Source organism: Phyllobates terribilis, unplaced genomic scaffold (genome assembly GCF_046119375.1).
Source record: "Phyllobates terribilis strain yellow unplaced genomic scaffold, ASM4611937v1 Scaffold_12__6_contigs__length_324123572, whole genome shotgun sequence".
NCBI lineage: Eukaryota > Metazoa > Chordata > Amphibia > Anura > Dendrobatidae > Phyllobates > Phyllobates terribilis.
Window position 1 is genome coordinate 51,267,758 of NW_027362772.1, and position 26,307 is coordinate 51,294,064.

Consider the following 26,307-nt stretch of genomic DNA (forward strand, 5'->3'; position numbering starts at 1 on the left):
TTCCGTCACATCTACCTATCAGGTCCTTCATATAGCACGCTTTTTCTCTTTTTCTCATCCTACAATTGTAAGCATTCAGATTGGTTCTTAATGTATTTGCGTTGTTTATGTCAGATATTTGGTGACAATTTTTCAATATTGAGTAATTTTTGAGTGTTATTATTATTATTATTATTATATATATTTTTTAAATATATGGTTATTGTCAAGTCGACCATTACTAGATTTTACATTGGAATATTGATGAATATTGATGTTCTGTGTTTTAAACAGACAACTAGTTATATGTTATGAATGGTTAGCTGCTGGACCTACAGCTAATGCTTAATAGATTCACTAAGAAGTTCTGGTTCTAAATAATTGTGATGTTGCTAACAGTTTAATTGGGAATCTTGGATTGTATGTACATTTGTGATCCGGGATATAAATCATCATGATCCATCCCTTATACTGCCAAATGGACTTAAGTTGCAATCACAATAATAAAAAAAGTGTTTACCAATAATTGACATGATTTATGAGTAAATAAACTAAATGTCAGTGTGAAGTAAGCAAGTTGTCTGCTTTATGTGTACCTTTGGAGGAACCACTATGCCTCCAAGGCTGACCAAGTAGGCTTATTGTAAAATTCTTTTCGCATGGAACATCTAGACAACTCCATTGTGTTACTGACTACGAGCACAAATTAAATGCAAATATATAAAAATTCCCAGGAGCTAAAGTCTTAATGGTCATAAGATAACACCCTGGAACAAATTGTTCCACCATCACCATCAATCATCAATGTTTATTCATCTCCTCCCTAGTTGGTGAGAATATATAAATCACTGTTATCTAGCAGAAGGCATCGCTATTGAGAAATCTCAGAAGTACAGGATTGCTCAAAGTGTTCAGACTCAGCAAAAAATGAAACCCGTTATAATCAGCATCTTTCTTCTTTCCTTCTCACTTCACATTGGTAAGTCTGATCCAAGAGCTTTAGTTGTAACGCTTGTTTTACAGTTCAGCCAAAAAGAACAAAGAAATTGAGCTGTGGAATTGATTACATTGTTAAGAGTTTCATGGGTTAATATTCTAATTTGGATTAAGGAATTAAAGATTTCTTGCTAAATATGTATAGTCTACTGAGAGACGAGACATTAGATAAAAAAGCCGGAATAAGCCAAATTGATAACAAGAAGAAGAAATATTCCAATTTTATTTTTTACTTTATGCCATGAGCATCAGGCACAACACTAATGCAAAGATTGCTAAAATTACCAATGAATTAAAAGATGTCCTCGAGATGTGATGAAGAAGGTACTGGTGCTTTTTAGTATTGATTATGCTTCTAAACAAAAAAGTTTGTAAATCTACAATGTATTTGCAATTTTTGTTTTGGGAAGATGTTGACGTTATGTAAAGCTTCTGAATGTAACATGTTGATTCTTTAAAAATATGAAGATATTATCTGGTGGAGTTGTGTTGGTACCCATGGCAGTGCCAAATCTATGATTGATTTTCATTCAATAGTTTGTAAAATGATATTGCCACTCTGATCATAGGCTCTTTATTTTCTTAGTTTTTATTTTGTCTTTACTTGTCACGCTTTCTTTGGTAGATAATATTATTTTATTTTGAATCCTAGCTGCTGCTCTCAAATGCTTCCAATGTCGAGCAAACAACACAGATACGTGCCAGCATGAAGCAATAGATTGTCCAGAGGGTGGACAATGTGTAACAGTTTCTGAGGAATATAAATACTGTGAGTATCAATTTGTGCACTTTGGGCATAATTGCTCATTTTAGTTACTAGTATATCTTTTTAGTCTGTTCATTAAAGCTTCATTTCCAAGTGCAAGTTGCCCTTTAGCAAATATATTTGCAAGTTTTAGTTCCGCTTGTTGTTGTTGCTATTTTATTTAATAAAGATAAATTAAATTATTTAATTTCAAATATTTTTTGCAGATAACATTTATCCCTCAATTATGAAGGGTTGCTCTTCTTATACAACGTGTAATACGACTGAATATGGTTGGGTGAATGATGAGCTCTATGTTTTGAATGGCATAAAGTGCTGTTCTACAGACTTCTGTAATGAAGCAATGTTTTAACGTAAGTACTTTAGAAAAGTATTTGGATATTGAAATATTTGAAAGGGGGAATGCATTTTCGATCTGATACTTCATAGGTTCTTGGTTTTGTCGAATGTACATTTGTTGTCAACATGGAAGCAGGGAGCAAGACACATATGATGATTTATCTCAATAGAAAATGATCCGGCATGTTGAAATTCAATATACTCCATCATTTCTCCACAACTAATATTCCAAACAAATTTCATGTGAACATTTCATACACATTATGACCTAAGTCTACAGTATATGGTCTCTTTTTACACTTAAAGGGATTGCCCAGGACCTTAGCATTAATCTTCAATACCAGATGGCTATGGGTCCAACACCCAGCACCAAGATGGATCCAGAGCCTTGATGTAAAACAGTACAGAGCTGAATAGAACAGTGTAAATGCCCCCAGACTTTTTTCTTCCCAGTGTGTTGATAACCCCCCAGTGTACTTTTGGCCTGATTTGTATCTAGTTACTACATCAGATTTTCATGATTGGTACATCGGATCTCTACAAAATTTTTGTTTTTTTATTTTGGGTAATAAGTGTTTATACAACAAAAAACAAAGTGTCTGCTCACCATTTAGAGTGTGGAGCAATCCAGCCTCGCTGGGATCCAGTCAGAGAAGCCGTAGTCCAGGGATAAGTAAAAAGGAAGGAATGATGATCCAGCATATCAGGCTAATATATCTGAATAAAATATATATTTTATTGATTCATTTAAAACAATGCTCCACAATGGTTATACATATTGTGCATTACAAGGATCAGGATAAATGCCTTTCGACGTTCAGTCTTATTTATGGTCTAACTGACCTGAAGGCTGGTGGACATATAAAGGTACTATGCAATAAAGGGCGTAATGTGTACAATTAGCATGTGAAAAGAAATTTATAAAAACAAACACTTATAAATAACAAAAAATTAAACATACTAAATATAAAATCTAAAATATGAACATGACAAGCATAAGCAGCAAGTTATTTCTTTTAATATTATAATATCAAATCTTGCCTAAGGTTGAGGCCAAAGGGTGAACGAGTTTCCAACATGAAAATCCAATTGGATTCCCCGTTGAGCAGCTTGCGTCTATAATTCCCCCCCTAATGGGTTTAAAAACTTTATCTATACCTTGAAATCTAAGGGCAGAAACATCCCCTTTATGAATTGTTGAAAAGTGTTTAGAGACTGCTGAGACTTCAGTGGCAAGTGAATTTATTGCATCCGATAGGGGCCTCCTTATGCGCACCTTAAGGGGCCCCGTAGTACAGCGGATATATTGCACTTTGCATAGCGAACATTCAACAAGATCTATAACCCGAGGTGTGTTACAATTTATAAAATCATGTATTTTAAGAGATTGTTTGTTGTGAGCAAGCTTTGCAGCAGTTTGCTCCTCATTTAAAAAAGCCGTTAAGATTAAGCCAAGTAGTTGATCTGGAGTGGCTATGGTGTTCACTTTGGAAAGACTCGGAGACAAGGCGGTGCCTAACGTAAACGATTTTCTAGCAACAAATCTAATTTAATTTGTGAGCATATTATTAAAACAGGTATTCCAGTACAACATCGGAATATATTTCTTAATAATATTAACCATTCTATTATACTGCGTGCTATACGTTTTAGAGAATGTGATATTAAAACTCTAAAGTCTTATATTTTTTTTCCCATTGTTCCTAAGCAGATCTTTACGATTCAAGTTAGATAACAGATTGTGCATTTTTAAAGGGCCTAATATGGATAGCCTCTTGCAGACAATCTATCGCAGACTTTATTGGCTTCAATGTCAAAGGTTTTTATGTCCATACAATTGCATCTAGTTCTAATGAGTTCCCCATAAGGGATATTGCGTTTAATATGTGGGGGATGGCAGAATTTTGCTTGTAGAAAAGTGTTACTTGCTGTCTGCTTTCTACAAGGTGCTATCTTAACCAAGCTATTATCATTAACCCCGATTAGTACTAAGTCCAAGAAATTAATAAGTACACAATCAAAACTACATGTGAATTTTAGATTGAATTCATTACAGTCCAGGATTTTCACAAAGTCTGATTCCTCCTCCTGTGTGCCCCCCACCCCCACACCAGGAGGAGGTCGTCGATGAAATGACCATACCATAAGATTTTAGAACTATGTACAGTTATATGAAAAAGTTTGGGCACCCCTATTAATCTTAAGCTTATTGTTTTATAAAAATTGGTGTTTTTGCAACAGTTATTTCAGTTTGATATATGTAATAACTGTTGGACACAGTAATGTTTCTGACTTGAAATGAGGTTTATTGTACTAACAGAAAATGTGCAATATGCATTCAAACAAAATTTGACAGGTGCATAAGTATGGGCACCTCACCAGAAAAGTGACATTAATATTTAGTAGATCCTCCTTTTGCAAAAATAACAGCCTCTAGTCGCTTCCTGTAGCTTTTAATGAGTTCCTGGATCCTGGATGAAGGTATTTTTGACCATTCCTCTTTACAAAACAATTCCAGTTCAGTTAAGTTTGATGGTCGCCGAGCATGGACAGCCCTCTTCAAATGATCCCACCAATGTTCAATGATATTCAGGTCTGGGGAATGGGATGGCCATTCCAGAACATTGTAATTGTTCCTCTGCATGAATGCCTGAGTAGATTTGGAGCTGTGTTTTGGATCATTGTCTTGCTGAAAGATCCATCCCCTGCGTAACTTCAACTTTATCACTGATTCTTGAACATTATTGTCAAGAATCAGCTGATACTGAGTGGAATCCATGTGTCCCTCAACTTTAACAAGATTCCCAGTGCCGGCATTCGCCACACAGCCCCAAATCATGTTGGAACCTCCACCAAATTTTAATGTGGGTAGCAAGTGTTTTTCTTGGAATGCTGTGTTTTTTTGCCGTCATGCATAACGCCTTTTTGTATGACCAAACAACTCAATCTTGGTTTCATCAGTCCACATGACCTTCTTCCAAAAGGAAATTGGCTTCTCCAAATGTGCTTTTGCATACCTCAGCCGACTCTGTTTGTGGCGTGCTTGCAGAAACGACTTCTTTCACATCACTCTCCCATACAGCTTCCCCTTGTGCAAAGTGCGTTGTATAGTTGACCGATGCACAGCTCTCTGGAGGTGGTGTTATGTTCTGCTACCAGAGCTAAGGAAAGAGAGGAGATCTGTCCCTACGATAGAACTCAGCTTAATCCCTACGATGTAACAGGGGACCTGATCCTGCGATCAGACCTGCTAAAGTCCTAAGCTAGTCTGTACGGAGACCTATAGATGTGGGGAAGGAATCCCTACAAGTACTAAGGACTGGGAGGAAAATGGGACACCTCCTAACAGAAATAGTAGCAGACAGACGAACAAACAAAATATATAGAACATAGAGGTCCGTAGACCAAGCAAACTAACAGAGTTAGATACAGAGCACAGGCTAGCTAGAAAGTAGTTAAACAATGAAGTCCAGCAAAGCCAGAAGGGCGGAGCAGGATTAAATAGGCCAACAAGGTCATGTGACCAGCAAAGGAAAAAACCTAAGAACAAGGTTCTAACATTACCCCCCCTTCTAAGAGGATCCTCCGGATCCCCTAGGACCAGGCTTATCAGGAAATCTCCTGTGAAACGCTCTAATAAGTCTGGACGCGGAAACATCATCCGACCTCACCCAAGAGTTATCCTCGGGTCCGAAACCTTTCCAGGCCACAAGATACTGCAAACTACCTCTATACTGTCTAGAGTTAAGGATGCGAGAAATTTCATATTCCCCGTCCTCCACCACCGGAGGAACAGAGGCAGAGGCGTCACAATCCGATACAACAGCTTTTTTCAACAGAGAGACATGAAATACCGGATTAATTCTCCAGGAGGTAGGAACCTCCAACCTAACAGCAGATTGGTTGACAACCTGAAGCACCTTAAAGGGCCCTACAAACTTGGGACCCAATTTCTTAGAAGGAATCCTCAACCGCAGATTCCTAGAGGACAACCAAACCATGTCACCAACAGCGAACAAAACCTCCTGTCGTTTCCTATCAAAGTAGTCTTTAGATTTTCTGTTGGCCTCCTGAAGATTACCACGCACATCCGTCCAAACTCTCTCCAAATCACCGGAAAAATTCTCCTCCTCAGGCACGGCAGATCCCAACTTGGAGAACGACCCAAACGACGGATGTCTCCCAGAACAACAAAAAAAAGGCGAACAACCAGCAGAAGAAGATGTATGATTGTTCAGAGCAAATTCAGCAAGTGGCAGAAACTCAGACCACACCTCTTGATTGTCTGCCACAAAACAACGCAAGAACTGCTCAACATCCTGGTTTTTCCTTTCTGTCTGGCCATTAGATTCAGGATGATATCCGGACGAGAACGACAAATGAACTCCCAACCTGTCACAAAAGGCACGCCAAAAACGAGCCACGAACTGAGGACCCCTATCAGAAACAATGTCAGTAGGAACGCCATGAAGTCTGACAATTTCCTTGACAAAGGCCTTAGTGAGAGTTTTAGCGCAGGGCAGTATGACGAAGGGAACCAAGTGACACATCTTGCTAAAACGGTCCACGACCACCCAGATGACAGTAAAACCCTCAGAGGGGGGAAGGTCAGTTATAAAGTCCATAGCCAAATGTGTCCAAGGAGCACTGGGAACCTCCAAAGGACAAAGCAACCCCGCAGCAGGAGTATGTGAGGACTTAGATCTAGCACAAATTGTACATTGGTGCACCCACTTAATGACTTCCTTCTGCCATCCAGGCCACCAAAAACTGTGACCCACCAGTCTCTTGGTCTCAGAGATTCCGGGATGACCTGCCAACCGAGATTCGTGACACTCAACAAACAAATCTCTCCTAAAGGTCCCAGGCACAAACAACCTCCCATGAGGAGTGTTAGATGGGGCATTCTCCTGTGCTTTAAGAATCTCATCTTCCAAAACGGAGTCCAAAGCAGCTATCACAACACCTTCTTGTAAAATGTTCTCCTCTTTCTCAGCACCGACTATGGGAGAAAAACTGCGAGACAAGGCATCCGCCTTAACATTCTTAGTACCAGGGATGTAAGTAACGGAGAAATTAAACCGCGAGAAAAACAGTGCCCACCTAGCCTGACGGGCATTCAGGCGCTTGGCAGCATCAAGATATATCAGATTTTTATGATCCGTAAGAACCTGAACGGGAAATTCCGCACCTTCCAAGAAGTGGCGCCAGTGTTCAAATGCGAGTTTAATAGCCAATAATTCCCGATTACCAATATCGTAATTCAGTTCAGTCTCCGAAAATTTTTTTGAAAAAAAGGCACAGGGATGTAATCCATCCCCGTTATCCTGAGACAATACTGTGCCAACCCCCACAGAGGAAGCATCAACCTCAACCAAAAACGGCTTAGTCACATCAGGCTGCATAAGGATGGGAGCAGAGGTGAACCTCTCCTTGAGATACACAAAAGCATCAATGGCCTCAGAAGACCACTGAAACGCATCAGCACCTTTCCTGGTGAGATCGGTCAGAGGTTTGACAATACTAGAAACATTTTTTATGAATTTTCTGTAATAATTGGCGAAACCCAAAAACCTCTGTATCGATTTCAAACCAATAGGCCTAGGCCATTCCTGTACAGCTTGAACTTTAACCGGGTCCATCTCAAAACCTTCGCTGGAGATAATGTAGCCCAAAAAACTAATTCTCTGTACAGCGAACTCACATTTCTCCAGCTTAGCAAAAAGCGAATTGTCCATTAATAACTGTAATACCTCACGTACGCTCCGCCAATGAGACTCCAGATCCGGCGAATAAATCAAAATGTCATCCAAATACACAACCACATTTTTGCCGATCAAAGGTCTAAGGATGTCATTAATAAGATTCTGAAAAAATGCAGGAGCATTAGTAAGACCAAAAGGCATAACCAGATTCTCAAAATGACCCACAGGAGTGTTAAAAGCAGTCTTCCATTCGTCACCCTCCTTCATGCGCAACAGATTGTATGCCCCCTTAAGGTCAATTTTAGAGAACCACTTGGCCCCCATTAACTGGTTAAACAGATCAGGAATCAATGGCAGTGGGTAAGGATTGCGTACAGTAATTTTGTTAATCTCACGAAAATCCAGACAAGGACGTAAACCGCCGTCCTTTTTTTTTACAAAAAAAAATCCAACCGCCACAGGAGACTTAGAAGGCCTAATGTGACCGGCGGCCAAACTTGTCTGTATGTATTCCTCCAAAGCCTTTCTCTCAGGAATAGTAAGGTTAAATAAACGACTTTTAGGAAGAGTCGCTCCAGGGACAAATTCAATAGAACAATCATAGTCTCTATGGGGAGGCAAAACCTGCGATTCCATCTCAGAAAAAACTCTCCAAAAATCCTGAATAGGAACAGGCAATTCTCCCCTATCCAAAGCTGCAATACGCCCGTTACAACACTTGTCATAACATTTATGGCTCCAGGATTTAATTTCACTGGTAGACCAATCCAGTACAGGATTGTGAAATTTTAACCAGGGCAATCCCAATATTACTGGAGAAGGCAAGTTATTCAACACTACCAAATCCAATTTCTCATGGTGAACACCATTAATAGTGAGAGGAAATTCACAGACCTTGAGAGTAATATTCTTCAAAGGGGAACCATCCACAGAAACCACAGCAATGGGGGATGATAAAGGTTCGGGTTTTAAATTGAGTCTTTCCAAGAATCCCCCATCAGTAACATTCAGAGTAGACCCACAATCAACAAACACCCGAAAGTCCATTAATTTTTCCTGAGCAATCGTGGAAGCAGCTAAAAATACACCCTTGGAATTTAAACTGGCAATACGGGCATGACTGACCATTTTTTTTTCTTTCTTGATACGAAGCTCACAGTCTTTAATTAAATGACCAGATTTTCCGCAATAGAAACACAAGCCTTCAGAAAATCTGCGATCTTATTCTTGAGAGCGAGGTGCCATCGCTCCAATCTCCATCGATTTACCACTGTTAGTACACACATTCTCATAACCAGAAACTGACATAGCAGAGGATTTGCTCTCATTAACCCTTGCACGCAGTCTCCTATCCACCCGTATAGCTAATTGCATAGCCTGTTGCAAATCTTCAGGTGTAGGATAAGCAATTAGCAGGTCTTTAACCCTTTCACTGAGCCCAGCAAGAAATAGACTTTTCAGAGCAGAATCGTTCCACCCTGTTTGAGTAGACCATCGACGGAAATAAGTACAATATTTTTCCACATTACCTGATCCCTGTCTCAAACGTCTTAACTCAGTCTCAGCTGATGAGACACGGTCAGGATCATCATATAATAGTCCCAAAGCAGAAAAAAAACTATCCACTGAACTGAAGCATGTATCACTAGGTTGCAAAGAAAAGGCCCACTCCTGAGGCTCTTTGCGCAAAAGTGACATTATAAACCCTATGCGCTGGGAATCATCCCCAGAGGACTTGGGTCTCAAACGAAAATACAATAAGCAAGCATTTTTAAATGAAAAAAATTCTCGGTGTTCACCAAAAAATAAATCCGGCAAACGTACCTTAGGCTCCAAGAAATGTGCTCCAGGACAGTTACTCACGTGCTGACGGAGCTCAGTCACCTCCAAAGAGAGTCCCTGCAGGTGTTTAGCCAAATCCAGAACCAACACCATGATGGAACAGAAAAAAAAATCTTTCCTTAGAGCATTTGCTGGGCTGGACTTACTGTTATGTTCTGCTACCAGAGCTAAGGAAAGAGAGGAGATCTGTCCCTACGATAGAACTCAGCTTAATCCCTACGATGTAACAGGGGACCTGATCCTGCGATCAGACCTGCTAAAGTCCTAAGCTAGTCTGTACGGAGACCTATAGATGTGGGGAAGGAATCCCTACAAGTACTAAGGACTGGGAGGAAAATGGGACACCTCCTAACAGAAATAGTAGCAGACAGACGAACAAACAAAATATATAGAACATAGAGGTCCGTAGACCAAGCAAACTAACAGAGTTAGATACAGAGCACAGGCTAGCTAGAAAGTAGTTAAACAATGAAGTCCAGCAAAGCCAGAAGGGCGGAGCAGGATTAAATAGGCCAACAAGGTCATGTGACCAGCAAAGGAAAAAAACCTAAGAACAAGGTTCTAACAGGTGGTCTGAGGATTGTCCTTGACTGATCTCACCGTTCTTCTTCTCTGCCTTTCTGATGTTTTTCTTGGCCTGCCACTTCTGGCCTTAACAAGAACTGTCCCTGTGTTCTTCCATTTCCTTACTATGTTCCTCACAGTGGAAACTGACAGGTTAAATCTCTGAGACAGCTTTTTGTATCCTTCCCCTGAACAACTATGTTGAATAATCTTTGTTTTCAGATCATTTGACAGTTGTTTTGAGGAGCCCATGATGCCACTCTTCAGAGGAGATTCAAACAGGAGAACAACTTGCAAGTGGCCACTTTAAGTAGCTTTTCTCATGATTGCATACACCTGGCTATGAAGTTCAAAGCTCGATGAGGTTACAAAACCAAAAAAAGTGCTTTAGTAAGTCAGTAAAATGTAGGTAGGAGTATTTAAAACAAGAAAATGATAAGGGTGCCCATACTTATGCACCTGTCAAATTTTGTTTGAATGCAGATTGCACATTCTCTGTTAGTACAGTAAACCTCATTTCAAGGCTGAAAAATTACTGTGTCCAACAGTTATTACATATATCAAACTGAAATAGCTATTGCTAAAACACCAATTTTTATAAAACAATAAGCTTAAGATTAATAGGGGTGCCCAAACTTTTTCATATAACTGTATATTAGTATCACTATAAATATACAATTCCTACCACCTGGACATTACAATATTAGCCAATGAAGATGAGAATTTACTTCCCATGCTAACTACTCTCCTTTGTAAATAAAAATGACCATCAAATCGGATCTCTACAAAATTTTTGTCTTTTTATTTTGGATAAGTGTTTATACTTCCATGTCACTACTTAGTTACAACTGTAAAAATGTGATGACATGTTCCCTTTAATACTGGGCTGTTGTTTGTCTTTCAACTATTATTTAGGACCCAAATATGATAAGCCTAATGGACCTAGTGGGGTTATGTGTCCAACCTGCCTGAAAAATAACACTTTAGAAGAATGTGAAGAGGACAAGAAAATGATGTGCAGATCAAAAGATGACAAATGTTTAACTTTTTCTGAAATAGTAACTAAACCAGGTAATTCTTAATAAGACAAACCTAGAACTCATTTTGAACCATTTCAGAAAGGACATATTAAAATTACAACAAGTAGTCAAGTAAGTGACACATTGCTGGAATTAGGGTGTCAGTCCCTACAATATACTACTCTCAGATTAGGTGGAAAAGAAAAAACATGCTGACAGATTCTCTTTAATAAGCAGATACAAGATATGGAAGAAAAAGAGGAGTACAAAATTTCTCATCACTTACTAGACATCAACTGTCACAGACAAATGCATTTTTTCAGTGGTGAACCCAAGAACACGGGCTTTACTCTTTCCGTCTGAGTTCAATGTCTTTATTAGAGGTCAGATTCCATTATTTGCAGATTGACAGCATCATTTTTAGAATTTTGCATATGTTGATGGTAGCCTTGTTTTCTCAGATTATTTGGTGGTGGATGAAAGATTTTTTTTGCGATAGCATCTCTGCCAAAAATGGCTAAGTTCCCATGATGCAGAAATGCTCTGGATTTTTCCTGAGCGTTTCTGCATCTCCCTGGCAGAAAAAATGCATGCTGATTTTACATACGTTTTTTCTGCCAGGGACAAGCGTACGTCACGCTTTTTGCACATGTGATTTCTCATGCGGGTTGTCAAGCTCTTTTCCAATTTCCTCAGCATGTGCACAGCACATGCGGATTAACATTGGGAACATTGCAGACCTTCTACCAAGCGTTTTTTTAGCGTTTCTGCAGCGGAATTACTACTGCGGAAAAGCTTAAAAAATGCATCGTGGGCATGCAGCCTAAAGATCACAATTTGTTCCGGATCAGCACAATTGAATGTATTCCTTGACAAATCAAATCGTATTGTCACAGGGATATCGCAACAGAGAGAGGCTAGAAGACCGCGATTAGTGATGAGAGAATATGTTCGAAAAACAATCGTAAATTTCAAATTTGGCACTAATATGGCACATTCGGATTTGTGATCGGAAACACGAGCATTTTTTCTTAAAATCGGTAAAAATCAGTAACATTCGATGAAAAAGTGCAGGAAAAACTAAAGAATTTTTAACAATTTGGCTAGCATAGTGGTGGTGTATGATTAGGGGGGGGCGTGTTTGATGAGGGAAGGGGCAGGGGAGAGCTCAAAAGTTCTCAGAGGAGCGGCGTGCTTGTAATCTTTTTTTTTTTTTCTGCCCTAACTTTATTTGTGCAAATTGCGGCTAACCAATCAGGGGATGTGGAAGCATTCACACTCTCCAGACACAATGGCTTTTGCCACTGGCTGCTGAAATCACATGTCCTCTCTATAAAAAGAGCGGACATGTTGTGTTAGAGCCATTTTGTGATTATAACATGTCACTGAGGCTGCTGCTTACGCTGCTCCTGCATACTGAGAGATTTTAGCTAGATTTTAGCTAGATAAGCGGTTGCTTCTAAGTCAGATAATTTACATAGCTAGTGTCCTGTGTGGCTGTGAAATCGACCTTCCAGCAGAATTTTTTTTTTCTTGTGCCATTGCTGAGGTCCATACAAAGACTGCAGAGCACATGTCATAGAAGTCTGTTGTGCACTGCTTCTATTGTGCTCCATGCACAAGTACATCTTTAAAAATCTATTTTTTTCACTTGCTAATGTGATACAGCAAGCTATAGTAGCTCACCATATCATTTTGTGGGGGTGGAATTCAACTGTATGCAGAGTAAAAAAATCTATTTTTATTCTGTGAGTAAAGTGACGCAGAACGCCATAAGCCACCTTGTCATTTTGTGACATTGAAATTCAGCTGTGTGCAGACTAAACAAAATATTTTTTTCTGTGACTAACATGACGCATCACACCGTAGGCCACCTTGTCATTCTGTGGCAGTGAAATTAAGCTATATGCAGAATAAAAAAAAAAGCAATTTTTTTCTGTGAGAAACATGATACAGTACGCCATATGTCACCTCGTCATTTTGTGGTGTTGAAATTCAGCTGTGTGCAGACTGAGTAAAAAAACAAATTTTTTCAGGTGCTAACAAAAGTAAAAAAATATTTTTTTTCTGTGAGAAACGTGACACAGTGCGCCATATGTCATCTTGTCATTTTGTGGCGTTGAAATTCATCAGTATGCAGAGTAAAAAAAACTATTTTTTTCTTTGACAAACGTGATTCAGCATGCTAGGTCTGAGTTTGAAATTATTTGGATCATACCTTCTCTGTTATACAGGCCTTATCCACACTAAAAAAATAAATTTCTTCTGTTACTAATGTGATACAGTAGGGGAGATCTCAGTTGAAATTGTTTGGAGCATATCTTGTATGTTATACAGGCCTCATTCACACAAAAAAATGGTTTTCTTCTGTTACTAATGTGATACAGCAGGGGACATTTCAGGGTACCAAGGGAGGGTGAATTAGTGCGATCGAGGGGGACTGGTGATACCAGACAAGCTGTTAGTAAAGGTACAAGAGCCGAGTAACAAATGGAGGAGGAAGAGATGATGGGCGAGCAATAGTGATGAGCGACCATTAAAATACTCAGGTACTCGAGTCAAGCAAATTGGAATGCTTGAGTGCTCAGTCCGAGTAGCGAGCCCAATGTAAGTCTATGGGAAACTCAAGCATTATTCTGGCGCCCCCCCCGGCGGTCTGCAGAGGGCCTAAAAATTGCCCAAATCGATGCGAACAGTTCCCAAATGGCACGGGAACAGCATGGGGAAGACCCCTGGAAGCATTTCTGACTCACAGGTCACTGCTGTCAACAATGTTGTCAGAGGTATTATGCCACTTTTACGGACTCACAATAAAACATGCAAAAACAAAACCAAAATGGATTTTCCTGGGAAATATATTAAGGAACATCATTTCCAGGGTAATGACTTGTATATAAGTCAAAATAAATATCCAAAAACAAAAATGCTCTTCCAGACCTTGGACTATGTTTACATGTAGCATTTTTTATGTCATTGCAGACTTGCAACAATCACCATCCACGTCCTTGTCCCAGCGCAGTGTTCAATTGTCCCTACCCCATTCCTTGGAATTCAAGCACAAGTATGTAGCCAGCCACAAACTCACAGGCTGCAATAGTAAACTGCCAGATTTCTGGGCAGCTGCTTGCACTTGAAATGTGGCCTTTTAGGCTTGAGGAGGTGGAAGCTGTACACAACCTCATGTTGGCGGTCGGGTGTCCATACTCGGTCCCCAGACAAAACTATTTCTCCCGGTGTTGACTTCCACAAGCATGGGTCCCACAACATTACCCATGCTCAGTAGACTTAAGTGGGAAGGACCGCGTAATCAGAAACACGTGGACAGGTGAATGTGGCCATGGATGGTACATCTCACTAGAGCCAAGTCCACAGTGAAAAAGCAGCCATAAAGTGTCCGGAAACCTTCCCACACACTTTTCTTAGCCAGGGCTGCTTCTCGACAGGGTTGGACGGGCCCACCAGAGATCCTGAGAATGTTCCGGTGGGCCCTGACTTCTCCATCAGGAGAGTTCATAGTGCAAACCTTTCAGGTTGTGATGAAGCCATCCATCTCCTTTTTTTTCTGTTACTTGGAGTGTAAGTATGCAGCTAGCCATTCACTCACCCATAGGCCGCAATACAATACTGCCACATTTTTGGACAGCTGCTTGCACTTGTAATGTTGCCTTTTAGGCTCGTGGAGGCTGAAGATTTTCACAACCTCATGGTGGAGGCTGGGTCTCCATACTTGGTCCCCAGCCACCACTATTTCTCCCGGTGTCTTCCCCACCTCCCACAAGCACGGGTCCCAGTGAATGTGGCCAGAGATGGTATGGAGCCAGTCCACAGTAAAGCAGCCATAGAGTGTCCGGGAACCTTCCCACACACTTTTCTTAGCCTGGAAGCTTCTCGTCACGGTTGGACGGTCCCACCACAGAATCCTTGGGTGGACCCTGGCTTCTCCATCAGGAGAGTTCATAATAGCGCAAACTCTTGAGCGGGGGAGAAAGGTGGGCTCTCTGAATCAAATCCTCTGGTGGGCCCAATGTTTTTCAGTCTGACACTGCTTCTCGGTGAGAGTTGTATTTCACCACAGCCATATTCTTTAGCTTGGTGAAAGGCCTGGCATAGAGGGAAACCATATCTACTCCTGCTGTCATTTCTCTACCACCAGGTTCCGCCCATTGTCACACACGACCATGCCTGGAGACACAGATCAGGCTGCTGTGTTACAGCTTTCAACAACTCTGCAGCAGTGTTGATTTGTCACCTGAGAATTAAGCATGCTATTTTCAGCACAGCCTGTTGCCACTTGGCCAAGGAAGTGCTGCAGTGCTTTCAGGCTGTGACTGATGTGGTCATTTCGGAGATGGTGGCCGAACTGGAGGTGGAGGTGCAGGAGCTGAACAATGTGATTACATTGAGGTTACATTGGAGAGTCTGGTTTTTATACTTATGAATGATCCTACTGTGTTTCTATTTATTTATTTTTTACGTCTCTTCAAATGTGTATTGGAGTGCATCCTAATTTTTTGGCAGCCCTTGAAATTGTTGCATATGCAATAACAGTATAGGAGATACTCTCCTTAAAAATGGGAAGGACAATACAAATAGATTCTATATTCTAGAATATTAACTGTCTTATCTGAAATCCTTGTACGTGTGAGGTATCACAGTATGGATAGCGTATTACACCGATCCAGCCTGATATTATTGCCTTATACCGCGTGCTGCTGGTGCTTCCCAAATAAAATGTAAAATCTATTCTATTCCCTATTGATAATGCTGTTAGATGCATTTACAATAGGAAGAGGTACTGCTGCTAGGTGGTATCATCACCAGCTACAGATGAGTGTTCATTCTGGTCGCATAAATGTCTTCTACAGTCCATAAATTTATTTTTTTTAATTTCTTTGGCCTTATATATAAGTCATTACCCTGGAAAGAATGTTTCTTAACATTTTTTCCATTTTAGCTTGTTTTTTGTATGTTTTTTTTTGTCAGTCCGCAAAAGTGGCGTAATACTCTGACAACATTGTTTACAGATATGCTATTTGCCTGTGGCCAACTGAGAATAGGTTTGAAACCTCAACTACAATATTTTAAATGGAGTGTAATATTTAACACGCTCACAATAATTGCTGGATTATTAGGGCAGTCATATGAGATAACGTCTGATGGCCACGGTTTCAGACAGTCTCCTAATAGTATGGTCTTTGTCAGTGACCAAGTGTCAATTGCTTCAACAAAACACAGGTGGCTGACTTTAAAAGGAGTGGAATATTTGGCACGCTCCACAAAATTTCTGTATTATTATGGCAGTCATATGGATAATGTGCGTTTAATCATTGAAAAAAGTTCCTCTGCTTTCACAATACAGTAATATGAATAAAACTAAAAATATCTGGCTATATTCTGCGAACAAGCAAATGAAGCTGTAAAATGGTGTACACTGACACTCTGCTACAGTCCATAAATGGAGGACAATATTTTCCACGTTCACTGCAAATGGCTGGATTTGAACCGCAGTTATATGTTATACGTCTGCGACAACCAACATGCCTATGGCATTGCAGTGCAGTCAATCCTTGCATGTTCATTGGCTTCCTAAAGAGTGTCAAACATGCAGGGAGGGGACCCGAGTTCCTGCCTGAGCAACCCGTAAATACTCGCCGAGCTTGTCGAGCACAGTGATGCTTGGGCGAGTACCGAGCAGTGGCGAGCACGTTCGCTCATCACTAGCTAGCAACTGTCAGGAAATGAAGAGGATAATCATCCCCTCTGTGTTGTTCCTGATTGGCAGGAGGAGACAGAGGAAATATGCATCAGAGTTACCCAGCCACCAACACAGCATGGGCTTGGAGCTCAAGGAAGAGCCTGACATATAAGTACCTTCTTGCTGCACTATCTGTAACATGATCCCCATAAAGTTAGGATTCAAAATAATGCTGACTACTGGGCTGCCATTCTGTTAGATCCACTTTATAAGAGTACATTTTTCCAGATGCTTCCTGCCCTGGAAAGGGACCCGCTAATGTTGAAGTATCGAAACAAAACTTTTAAGTAACGTTAATAGAATTTTGCCTCAAGAAAGCAGTGAGACACACAGTGTGCATTGCAGCTGTAGTCTTTCAACCTCCGGCACATCAGTTCATCAACAACAAAACATTAGCAGCAGCAGAGTAAGTGGCAGAAGCAATTTCTGTGAGTCCTTTCACACACTTTTTAGACCAGTTAGTGCACCAGCACAACAGAGTTCAAGTCTGACATGTGGTGAACGACTGGAGAGGATGGTGGAGGAGTATCTAGACCTCAATATGAATACCATCAGGGAGGATTTTTACCCTTTTACATTTTGTTCTTCAAAAAGGGATGAATGACCTGAGCTCAGCTGTCATGCCTTGGAGGTTTTATCATGCCTGGCAGCCAGCGTTTTCTCAGAACGTGTGTTCAGCGCTGCTGGTGGTGTCCTCATGGATAAGCGCAGCCGACTGTCCCCTGAAAGTGTAGACTGCCTCACTTTCATCAAGATGAACAAGTCATGCATCTACAAGGACTTTTGCACCTCAATCGCAGACTATACAGACTAGCCGATGATGTATATTTAGTGTGCTGCACTGATCTTCCATAATTGCAGTCTATGATATGTTTAGTGTGGATTCTGTGCCTGCTGTTGCTGCTACTGCTGCAGATGTTAACACTAATTTTTTGAAGTGTGAACACTCCTGGCTGGGTCTCTATCTGCTGGGTTGGCTGTAGTGTAAGAGACGTCGGTCCCCATTATAATATTTATACTCTAGTGAAATTTAATTTTTGGTGTAGATATTGTTCTCCACACAGGAATAAACAGACATGATAAAATCAAAATTAGTTTTCTTACTACTGTGATACATAAAGCAAACTACTTCTCAGCATTAAATTTTTTGGTGCAGATATTTTTCCCAGAGGGGTGCACAGGCATGATAAAATCAAAATTGGTTTTCTTACTAAAGTGGTACATAGAGCAGGCTACATCACAGCTTTAAATTCTTGGGTGCAGATATTGTTCTCACAGAGGTACACAGACATGATGAAATTTAATTTTTGTTTCTTACTACCGTGGTATATAAAGCAGGCTACATCTCAGCTTTAAATTCTTTGGTGAAAATATTGATCGCCATACAGGGGAAAAAATACGAAGTAGGATCCGAGCAGCTTCTTGACCCTCGTCACCAGACGTTAACCCCCAGGGTACGGAGGTGATCCTGATGAGACTCAGATGCTTGAGGGTCATGCGGACTGTACTGTGCTGTCAGGGAAAGAAGAGGAGGAAGGTGATTCTCAGGGTGAGGAATGGGAGAAACACATTGGATAATGATGAGATTGTGGATCTCACTTGGTGTGAACCCACAGGCATGCAGCTGAGTAGCTCATCTGAGGAGGTGGAGGAGAAGGAAGGCGAGAAGGTTACGCTGCATCCTACGGTGCAGACACAGAGTCATTCAACCGCAATGAGCCCTGCATTATTAGCCTCAACTGTGGCAGTGACCAGCACGATCACTGGTCTACAGTTTGCAGGGGCGGAAAGGGTTGACCTAGCCTGGACCTTTTTTGACACCGCAAAGGATGAGTTAACTCATGTTATCTGGCATGTTTGCAAGAAAAAATTAAGTAGAGGGAAAAAGTGCAATAATTTGACTACTACATGCATGAACCTTCACATGCGCAATTAACATGCATTACTCTGGCAATCTCACTGCAATAACAGGCAGATCAGCGGACCTCAACAACCATCAGCCACCCCATCAACTGCATCTGCTGTTTCTTCCTCTTCCTCTTTTACTGTGCCAAGTATTGTTACGCAGGTCTCCAAACGCAGAACCTCCGGTTCTTTTCCTGCTCCAGTCAGGTTGAGTAGAGCCCGTCAGCTGTAATGGAAGTGGACATACCTGCTGTTTTTGACTCATCTCAGAGAACGAGCACATCACAACTTTATCAATCCACCATAACATCTCCGCCTGCATCTCAATAACCAGCAGTTTGTTTACTTCACCGTACTCTGCCCTCTCTCAGCACTGCAGCCCGCCCTCGGTCCCATAGTTGTAGTTACGGAAAAAATTGTTTCCGCCTACACATGACAAAGCTAAGAGGTAGAACTCCACCATGTAAAATCTGTTGACCACGGAAATGGTGGTGTCCAGCCCTAATTGTTTTCAATTTAAGACTCCTGGTTGGGTCTCCATCTGTTGGCATGGCTGTCGTTCAAGAGGTGTTAGTCCCAATTATAATAGTCCTACTTTAGTAAAATTAATTCTTTGGTGCAGATATTGTTCTCCACAAAGGGGTACACATGATAAAATCAAAATTGGTTTTATCAGTACCGTGGTGTAGAAAGCAGGCTACATTTCATCTTTTATTTCTTTGGTGCAGATATTGTTCTCCACACAGGGATGCACATGATAAAATCAAAATTGGTTTTCTGTGGTATATATAGCAGGCTACATTTCATCTTTTATTTTTTTGGTACTAATATTGTTCTCCATACAGGCGTATGGAGAACAATATTATATGGAGCATGGAGAATATCACATTAGTGATGAGTGAGCACTAAATGTGCTCAACTTAGTGGTTCAGCTGTTTCTCAAAACCTATCCAGATCTGCCAGAGCTGCTTGTGAATATACGCCGTATGTGTGCCCATTTGAGAATGTCAGCTATAGCTTACACCACCCTGGCAGTGCTTCAGAAGCATTTGCAGCTTCCAGCACACTGACTGGTGTGCGATGTCACCACACGTTGGAAATCAACTTTGCAGCTGTTGGGAAATATTTGTGAGAAGTGGAGGGCAGTTGTTGAGTACCAGCTTCCACACGCCCGTTGGAATTCAGGTCAGCCTCCACACATAAGAGCTGATGAGTGGGCATGGATGTCTGACTTTGAGGACTCCACCAAGATGGTGAGCAGCAATGACGCCATAATTAGCGTCACCATCCCTCTTCTGTGTCTATTGAAACACTCGCTGCTCACAATTAAACAGGAGGAATTGTAGGCGGAGCAAGTAACTATGCTAGGTGATGCTACACAGTCCAGCCTCATCTCATCTCAATGTAGACTGTGTCCTCATTCATCCCTTGTTGATTGTTTGTGCACCTTCGCAGGCAGGGTCTAACTCCTCTCTCCTCTTGTACCAGTTGGTGACCCCTTTTCACATGTAAGACGCCAATGGTGCTATGATAATAAATAATAATTATACAACTTGCACTGTGGGTCAATTGATTGCACTTTCCTGGTGCCACCATTTTTTTCTCAATATAAAAGGTGCAGTCACCTAAAGAGATTAATTCAGACTGGCTCATCTGACTCCTCCCTTCCTTGTGATAAGCAGCTCACTGTCTATAAACTATATACATACAAAGCCTGGTGAGGGCAGAGTCAGCAATGATGTGGGCGGGGCTAGCTTTCTCTGCTCTGCTTCATTACTAAATCTAAAAAATCTGATTGTGTCAGAACCACACCACCCAGTAAACTAAGTGAGATGTCATTGCTGCTCTCTGACGAGGTCGCAAAAACCTGGTGACAGATTCCCTTTAAATTAAGTATCCATCCTCTAACACAGCTTCTTTTACACCACTGTGATTACTATTTTTCATTGTATCATTTCAGTTTTGAATGTTACCATTTAATTTGTCATCCTGCACTAAAATTGGAAAAATAATTCTGTGAAAGGCAGTAAAGCATATTTATTAGGATCGTCAGTCATTGGCACAGAAATGCAACCCTTAGTTAATGAACCATCCATCACCACTGTAATCTTGTGAAAGGTCTCTATCATTACAAGTGGCAAAGTTCACTAAACATTAATTCAATGTATTATATAAAAGTGATTCTTGATTACAGTTGTTTATAGCTTTGATTTTTATGTTTAACAGATGATGTTAAAGCCACTTACTCAGCCAAAGGATGCATGTCTGCCGTGGCATGTAAATTTGACCCAAGTCAGATGATTGGATTCACTATAAACAACGCAACATTTGTATGTGCGAATCCACATAATACTTCGGAGTGAAGAAGAGGAGAACCAGAAAACAACTAACCCTTAACCAAATTATTAAAATAAAATTCTGTACTGGAATTAAGAAGCTGAATCAACACAAGTCTTAAAAATGTTCTTTCTGCTGCCTATAAAATCTAAACAGAATTCTGAAAATATTAATCAAATAATCGTTATATTTTCTTCTAAATATAAAATTAAATTTAAAATTCTACTCATGTACTTCATATCATATTTTTAGAGTGGTTGGAGACATTTTAGTTCATTTCCAGAGCAAAATAATTTGTATAGTCATAAAATTAAAAGATACAACCCTGCATCCATCACTAGCGGAAAGTTTAAAACTTTAGGCTTGTGCCATTCTGTAGTACTTTTGTAGTAAGCTCCCGAGCTCTTGCTAGTGGAGAAGGCAGGCAGACAGAATTTTTTGCCAACACCTAAAGTGAAGAACTACATATTTTCCAATTTACTAATTTAGTATGTAATCATCTTGAAACATGACTAGGAATTTAAGACAAACCAGGTACACATTTGTAGACAACTAGCTATATGTGGAACTTGATTGATATTTTTCTTTCTCTAGAAAGAGAGCTAATTTGAAGACAATTTACGCCCTTTTGGAGGAGCGCTAATTTGTAGACAGTTTATGTCCCTCTCAAAGGCATAGCTAGGGGTTCAGCTCAGAGGGGGCCAAACATCTGAGTGGGCCCCTAACCAGGTAACCATGGGTACAACTATGGTGGTGAACCCTACTCGTCGGATCCTCCGGAGATGAGCGCTCTGAAAATGAATCTCTACACAAAGACCAACACTGATATTATCACCATATAGTGGTAGATAGTAGTGCTGCAGAATATACAAGCAATCACTTACAGCTGATGTTCTTTCTGGTGGAGTCATTAATTTTCCCTTCTGTTCCATTTGGCCCAGACCGACATGACAACTTCTCCAGCCACAACTCGTCTGCAGAGATTACAGCACAGACACATTTGACTGCTCCCATCTCCAGAAACATCCTCATCTATCCCCCACCTGCACAAATGCCTCATCCTGCTGAAACCCTAATACTGAGCATCTGCTGTCGAATGTGTCCCTATTACTGCACCTGCTGTGTGGTACAAAAACAAAGCTCATCTTAGTGCTCCACATATTAATGCCACCACTGTGCCCCTTGAAAAATAATGCCTCCTTTTTGCCCTATAGATGGTAAAATTGTTGCCTTAAAAAGATTAATGCCCTGTGCAAATGGCCTAAAAAGCAGTCCACAGTTTGCCCCTTTGATGATTACAATACTCTGAGTGCCCCTATATCAATAATGCTTCAATAGTGTCCACTTGACATTTAATAATGTCCTCTGGGTCCCCCAATATACAGCTCCTCTATATACAGTATAGTGGACCCATAGCTCCCTTATACAGAGTATGATATCCCCACAGCTCCCCTATATACAGTATGATGGGCCCATTGCTCCCTTATACACAATATAATGCCCGCAGCTTCCCTATACACAGTATGGTGGGTGGGCCCACAGCTCCTATATACACAGAACCACCGTCAGTACATGAATGCAGCACCAGAACCACAAATGGTAAATGCCAGTGCCATAACCAGTAGATGAATATAGCACTAGAATACAGCACATGTTGAGTATTTTAGACTTGCACATTTGGTGCAGAAAATAATCTGCATCATGTCAATTCTTCATGTATTTTTGCCTGTGTTATTTACCGATTTAATGAGCTGAAAAAACGCAAGCAAAATTCAACGTTTTTGAGGGTACGTTTTCCTGCCAAGAGATGCAGAAACGTTGCAGAAATTTCTCCAATCAAATACTCAACGTGTGCACATAGCCTTAGGAGCGAGTGTATAAAAAACTCGAGCGTATAAAAAAATCGAGCGTATAAAAAAATAATATTGTTCAGCGTTTCATCCAGAAAAGTGAGAGTTTTTTTCTTTTCATCTATGTGTTATACAGTTATTACAGCAGCACCTACTAATCATTTACATTACCATTTACAGTTTCCTATGTTTCAGAATTGCAATGAAAAAAAATGGGACGGTATACTGTTGCTCCGTATGGGATCCAATTTTTTTTTTGCACATCCATAGACTTTAAGAGGGGGAGAGTCTCAACCAACTTATTGGGGAAACTAGTGCATGCTGAGATTTTTTTCCCAAGCAGATTAGATCAATGAAAACAAAAATGGCCATTGAATAACATTGGTCGGAGTGCAGTCCAGCAGTCGGACTGAAAATACGGTCATGCGAACATGCCCTGATAACCAAAGAGGCTACACGGACTCTACACTGATGCCATCCATAAGCTGTCCATGATTTTCCTGGACCCATAGACTAGTCTGGCTGCAGACAAGTGTATGAAAAATCATGATATTTAATCCAACTCGGACAATTTTCAACTAATTTCCATCCTTGTGTCTGTCTTTTAGAGCCCTGTGACGTCAGTGAGAGATCCAGTTTCATACCTCTACACTAAAAAATATACATGATCAAATACAGTTTATAATAGATTTTTTTTATAATAGAAATGTTCTGTGTGGGATATGTTTTTTTTACGCACCCATAGACTTGAACGGGTGAATTTCATCCGAGACTCAGAAGAAAGTAGTGCGCGCTGCAATTTTTTTTTTCTCAGGGACTGTCGGGCCTAAAAAAAAGATGGTTCATCTGAACAGCACTATTGAATAACATGGGTCAGTGGACAGCACACGTCCGATTTATACGCCGGTCTGCATAATCTCTAATGTTAATCAGTGACGTTGATCAAAAACAGACATGTCTGTGTTTTTTAAGACCACTCACTGTGTAAAAACATGGACATGTGAAAAATCCAATAGACTTTAATGGTTAGGTGTTCCATCATTGAAAAATATGGATAAAACACATATGTAATTCACAGATGTCAGAATCAAGCCTACTTGCTTGGGTCACACCTGCACCACAGGTTATAAATGGAGGCAACAACACAAATCTGAACTAATCCGTTTGTGTGGGTTTCATTGTATAACAGATAGCAGGCTTCTAACAGACATGATGCTTCCCTTGCACCATATCAATAAAGACCGGTGTAACAGGACAGATTAACCCCCCGCCCAGAATATACCCGGGGTTAAAGTGGCCTAGGCCACTTTATACCCCTCTGGGCCAGAATATACCCCGGGTATATTATGGCCTAGGCCAAACTATACCCCGGGGAATACATTGGCCTAGGCCAGATTATACCCCTCCGGGTCAGATATACCCCAGCTGCTGTAGATCAGATTTTTTAGGCTTTTGAGAACCATTGAGTGATATACTCAATAACAGAGCCCCAGACAGCGCACGGGGCCCCAAGCAGCACACGGGAGGTAGAGACAGCACGCAAGGGGAGGAAGAGACATCGTGCAGGGCCCCTGTGTGCTGTTTCTGCCCCCCTGTGCCCTGTCTCTGCCCCCCTGTGCGCTGTCTCTGCCCCCCTGTACGCTGTTTGGTACCCCCTGTGTGATGTCTGGGGCCCCATTCCTGAGTATATCACTCAATCCTGTACGCTGCCTGGGGCCCCTGTCTGCTGCCTGGGACTCCGTTGTTAAATATATCACTCATTGGTTCTCAAAAGCATAAAAAATCTGATCTACAGCAGCTGGGGTATATTCTGAACCGGAGGAGTATAATCTGGCCTAGGCCAATTTATACCCCGGGGTATATTCCGACCCGGAGAGGTATAATCTGGCATAGGCCACTTTAACCCCGGGTATATTCTGGGCGGGGGGGTTAATCTGGCCTGTTACATTGGCACAGAGCAGAGGACGGGTGGAGCTGGAATTAAGGAGGAATTTTTTTTGGTGGACGAAAGGGTTCAAAGAAAGCTTGTATTTAATATGTGAGCAGAAAAACCTCTTTAAAGAAAACTGATCACTTTTTAGAAAAAACTGACATTAGATGAAATTATATCACTTTTGCCAAACACATACTGTATAATTAACAAATCAGCCAGACTGTTCTTGCCATGTAAAACCTGGTCTGACCACAATTAAATGCTTCATACCTGCTCACTCTCACAATTTTCCCCACTGTGACTGCCCCATAACGTGCCAGCACGATGCGTCCTTTGCCGCTCTACGGCTCAGTGATCGCAGCAGAGTGATGAGGTCAGCTGTGTGCGACCTCTTCACTCTACTGCACAACGGGGCGGGGGGATGATGAGAGCTCCCCTACGTCCCCTCACTGCAGCGTTGCTCAGATGTATCCAAGTGAATACATCTGAGCACAGGCAGAAGGGAGCCGGCGGCGAGTCGCTTGCTGTGGCTGCAGGAGCTGTGCACTCCAATATAATTAAGCATTGCATAGCCCCTGGTCGGCGCCCCATGGTGGGCCCCCCTGAGCACTGGGCCCGGGGCGACCGCACCCTCTGCCTCCCAGTAGATATGCTACTGGTCCCTCTGGAGTAAAGCTAATTTGCACACTTTGTCAATCTAATTGATTTAAAACTGGAGCTTTGACCACAATAATGATATATTTTGAAATGAACATGCATAGATCGTTGGACTTAAAATTATATTCTTTTACAGCTGGAAGTTTTATTTTAAGTCTTTATTTTAAGCAGGTATTTAATTTCATAACAAATTTATAGTTTCTAGTTCACATTTATATATACAAAAGAATCATTTTTAATTTAAAGGTTATTGATAAAGTCTTTAGTTGATTCTTACTTCTATTAGTTTCATAAAAAGAAAGGAAGTTTGGTGACAGTCAATTTAGCTAACAGGCATGGGGCTTCATTAACCAGTGCACTCTGCACTTCGAACTGTTGGCACACCAGTTTTCCACCGACCGAGCCAAAGTAGCCTTCATCATGTCCCATCTCACGGGAGAGGCACTGGCTTGGCTAAATCCTCTATGGGAGAGAGGAGACCCCCTGGTGTCCAACCTGCCAGCCTTTCTCTCGGCTTTCCGGAAAGTCTTCGACGAACCAGGACGGAAGACCTCATCTGCATCATCTCTGCTACGCCTCCGTCAAGGAAATCTCACCGTGGGCCAATATGCCATACGGTTCCGTACCCTTGCTTCGGAGCTGGCCTGGGATAACGACGCC

General features: G+C 41.1%; 1 long non-coding RNA gene across 1 annotated transcript; it reads left to right on the plus strand.

Moving 5' to 3' along the window:
* Positions 1–836: 836 nt before the first annotated feature.
* LOC141173048 (uncharacterized) lies at positions 837–21,290 on the plus strand. The gene is made up of 5 exons (XR_012252577.1): positions 837–958; positions 1,628–1,744; positions 1,948–2,094; positions 11,107–11,262; positions 21,097–21,290. It is a non-coding gene; the product is annotated as an uncharacterized lncRNA (long non-coding RNA).
* The last annotated feature ends 5,017 nt before the right edge of the window (positions 21,291–26,307 follow it).